Source organism: Montipora foliosa, chromosome 1 (genome assembly GCF_036669935.1).
Source record: "Montipora foliosa isolate CH-2021 chromosome 1, ASM3666993v2, whole genome shotgun sequence".
Lineage (NCBI taxonomy): Eukaryota > Metazoa > Cnidaria > Anthozoa > Scleractinia > Acroporidae > Montipora > Montipora foliosa.
In genome coordinates, this window is record NC_090869.1 from 15,922,685 (window position 1) to 15,927,684 (window position 5,000).

Below are 5,000 nucleotides of genomic sequence, written 5' to 3' on the forward strand. Positions count from 1 at the left end.
TGGAACTCGCCCCAGTCCTTTCGCGGAAAAAAGATCACTTTGAAGCCGAAATTGCCCCTTTCCCTAAGCAGTGGCAAAATAAGACCTACCATCTTGGACAAAACTCGTTGGGAAAATGGAAACTACTCAATTAATCAATCAATACAACTTTATTTCACTACGCTAGCCACACACAACAAAAGCTGGTTTCCAGGTGGAGCGTAGGTAAACACGTTACAATAAAGAATATATATATATATATATATAACTAACTGCAGACAGTACTGTTTCGGCCTTCTGGGCCTCATCAGTGCAGTGCTGATGTCTGGGATGGAGGTTAAGCTTATACAGCCACCCCAAATGTCCCACACATGTGGTACATCTAAGCCATGCCAGAGTGCTCAAACTAGCGAGCTAGTGAGCATGCGCAATTGCTAGCGGCAATGACTCATCCCAGTAGAGTGCTCAATTTGGACATGAAAGCAAAAGCTTTGTAATGCCAAAGAGCTATATCTAACTGCAGACAGTACTGTTTCGGCCTTCTGGGCCTCATCAGTGCAGTGCTGATGTCTGGGATGGAGGTTAAGCTTATACAGCCACCCCAAATGTCCCACACATGTGGTACATCTAAGCCATGCCAGAGTGCTCAAACTAGCGAGCTAGTGAGCATGCGCAATTGCTAGCGGCAATGACTCATCCCAGTAGAGTGCTCAATTTGGACATGAAAGCAAAAGCTTTGTAATGCCAAAGAGCTATATCTAACTGCAGACAGTATATATATATATATATATATATATACAATATGTATACAATGTGCCCTCCCGGTTGTCACCATAATGGCTTTATGGCAACTCCTGAACTTGGGCACAGGATGTACGGTTACACATTGTTGGATTGCATTGTGGAGTCACAAGAGTGCTCAAACTGCAAGCAGTGAGCGAAGCATTATGCCAATAGTGAACACCTATTATGAGGCTCTCCACCCAATCCAGAGAGTGCTCAAACTGTATGAACAGTGAGCGTAATATACAATATGTATACAATGTGCCCTCCCGGTTGTCACCATAATGGCTTTATGGCAACTCCTGAACTTGGGCACAGGATGTACGGTTACACATTGTTGGATTGCATTGTGGAGTCACAAGAGTGCTCAAACTGCAAGCAGTGAGCGAAGCATATATATATATATATATATATATATATATACCGTAGAATGAAGAAATGAAACCCATCCCGTTAATCAACTGATTAATTATAGCGAATGAAAAACATGAAGAATTGCCCTGAGCGGGATTTGAACCCACGTCCCCCTGAATACCGGTAGGGTGTGATGACCACTACACCATCAGGACAACCACGCTGGCAACGCAGCTATCGTGACAGTGAATTGGCCTATCGTGAGTATCCCGGGATTCTTTCACGGGTGGGATGGGAAAGCCTAAACCCCTTCATAGCCTTAAACCTAAGGATCGACTAACGATTCACAGGCAAACACCAACTTAGGCATCAGCTAATCAGAGGGATCAAGTTAATGATGCAGGCTTATTTATATAGACCGTAGAATGAAGAAATGAAACCCATCCCGTTAATCAACTGATTAATTATAGCGAATGAAAAACATGAAGAATTGCCCTGAGCGGGATTTGAACCCACGTATATATATATATATATATATATATATATATATATACATATTTAAAATAGAAGTATATTACATAGAATCAGTGCCATCCAGTAGAAGGCATGGAGGGCGAGGAGGTAAGTTTGCGTTTGAAATCAGAAAGCGATTTTGCGGTCTTTGCCTCATAGGAAAGATTATTCCAGAGCATTGCACCACTATACTTAAAGCTGCGCTTCAAAAAATTTGTGTATGGCCTTGGAAGTGCTAGATCAGTCTCGATATTCCTAAGATTGTAATTTATGTTAGTATCATTCAGCTTTACAAAGGAGTTACTCAGTTGGGGGGCAGATAGATCATTGAGGATTTTATAAATAAGGACAGCCTTTGTATGGAAGCGCCTGGTTTCAAGGGTTTTCCATTCCAGGTTATTCAACACATCTGTGGACCTAACATCATATGAAGAACCTGTAATAACCCTTCCCGCACGATTTTGAATTTTTTGTAATTTATCTTTCAGTTGCTTACCACATGTATCCCACAGGGGTGAGCAGTAATCAAAATAAGGTTGAATGAGTGATCTGTATAACGTTACGAGGGTGCAGAGGGGGAAAAAAGGCTTAATTCTCCTCAAAGCACCTATGCCAGCACATGCCTTTTTACATATATACTCAATATGAGTTTCAAATGTAAGCTTTTCATCTAGTAGAACTCCCAAACATTTGTTAGAGGTTACGCGTGAAACCAAATTATTATCAATGGAGATTACATCAGGTAAATCTCCAGATTTAGTGTTCAAATTATATGGTGACCCAACAACCATTAACTTAGTTTTGAGAGGGTGGAATCGGAGCTTATTAACAGTGAGCTAGTCGCTTAGATTTTTTAAATCAGAATTTATATTATTGGCAATTGCGCCAATATCAAAACTAGAGGTAAAGATTTGAGTATCGTCTGCATATAAACAGGGGGTAGTGAATTTTAAACAATTTGGTGAATCATTTATGTAGATAAGGAAAAGGAGAGGGCCAAGAATAGAGCCTTGGGGAACTCCACAGAGTAAGTTACTTTGAGAAGATAAGCAACCATTTATTAAACATTGTTGTTGTCGGGCAGTAAGGTAAGACTTGAACCACATCAATTCTCTATCAGCGACTCCATAAAACTTAACTTTCTCTAGTAAAATCGAATGATCAACTGAGTCGAAGGCTTTACGAATATCAAGAAAAACTACACCTGTCAATTTTCCCTTATCCATATTATCAAACCAATCATCGCGAATACTGTACTCTGAGCCTCGCTGTGCCAATGCCGTGCCCCCACCGCAGAGACCCTCTCCTGTATCACAGTTCGAACTTACAGTACAGAACCATGCAAAAGTAAGTTGACAGTCTCGACTCGATCCTCACGAGAATTGAGGATCAAGAATCAATTCGAGAATCGAGACTTGATTCACTCGAAATCAAACTCGATCCTCGACACTTGATTCTAGCAAAATCACAGACGAGAAACCTTGTCAGTTATTCATATGCAAATCAGCTTTCGCGAAAGCATTACTCCTCGATTAAATCACAGCAGGAGCTGTTTGATTCTCGACTGCCGTTCCTCGATCCTCGCGAGAATCGAGTCTCGAAAGAGATTACACAGTACTGTAATTTCACGGTAGACACTGATCAGGAATTATTTTGTTCCTGCTCAGAATGACATCCTTTCAAAAACTAGACAGGGTAACAATGACACAGCAAACACCTATAACTAAGTACTATTATTTATGACCCAGATAACAACATTTGGAAGTATTATTACAAGGTTGTTTGACTTGATTCTTGATTAGAAGAGTTTGACAAACCTGTCTGAATTTCAGCCACTTCACAATGATTCACACGATTTTTCCATTTTCTTTTAGCTTTGAAAGAGCTTCACTCAGCATTTTGCCCTCTGCTTCTTCCTTTTGATCTCGTTCTATACGACGTTGCCTTGCACGCTCCAATTTTAACAATTCCTTTTCTTGCAGATGCCTCGCGATTTCCTTCAACAGCAAAAAAAATGATGTCCCGATCTATTTTTGTCAAACAGCCACTTCCGCCGGCTCTTAAAGTTAAGAGCAAATGTTTGAAATTCTTAAAATTTAATTTTTTTGTCTGAGGCCACGCAACATGAAATTTCAAGCATCCCAAACAATTATTACACCCACAACAGTCACAAAGAAGCAATACTAGTGTAATAATGCTGCAGAGATGATGCTTAATTAACCTTTTGTGGATAAATACATTGAGACGACATTAAGTGATGGAGAAAACCTGACTTCTACTGGCATTCAGATCTAACAAAAACAAAAGTTTGACTTCATAAAAAATCATACTGTAAAATCCCAGTTACTTATCTGATATTGCAGGAAAATTTTAGGTTTGACTCAAGTTCCTGTCATTCTGCTTGACTGACTGTCAGTCATATTACGGAGCTTACATGTAAGCACACAATGACATTGCAGAGCCACAGACGGCAACTGGGTGTTAGCTGTTTTCCTTTTTAACTTGTCTTGGCACTACTACATTTATACTGCTAAGTATCTTTTCACAATTAGAGACGATTAGTTAAAAGATCTGAGAGAGACCACAGTTGTCTGTCCTGGTGTGCAAAATGATCTCTTCCGGTATCTGTCCATGCCTCATAACATTGCGTGCTTAAGCTCCCAATTGAATATAAACAATCATTAACTTTACTAGATCTATAACGATTCAAATTACACTAAACAAAGTTTCAATTCAATTTGTCATTGTGAACATTTATAGCAAAAAGTCTTGAATTTACCCATTCACACCTACATTATATAAAGCGCACCCAATTGGAGAGTAAAATTGTCTGGTGTTAGCCAGAGTAAAATCTACAAGTCTTGCTCTCAGGTAGGGAAGAGTTTCGATTAGTTTCGATGAGTTCCATCACACATGAAGTGCCAGTGTCACACAGAGTGCCCTTCCCTACCTGTGATATTAAATTTGACCGATTGTTACTAACATGTACATGTATATGTAGTCATAATTTGAAAAATGAACTCTGAAGTCTGATTTTCAGTTGTCCTTCTTGCCATTGCAATGCAACTACCTTAATGCTTCTTTGGGTGCATTACATCATTAAACACTACTACTGTTACACGAAGTTGCATCTCTGCGATTCTTTGTGAATGGTTCATGGGTACCTCAGTGTCCAAACTAATTTTACGACAAAGGGGGTTGCAAGACAGGATCTATCAGAAAACGTCTAATTTAATTTAATAATAATTATTAAAAGACGCTGGGTGTTGGCAGTATTTCTGACAGTGTAAAAAGCGGTTTTACTTGACTACATCATAGTTTAATCCATTGACTGCTGGGAGTGAGACTTAACAATTTTACTCTGTCTAACA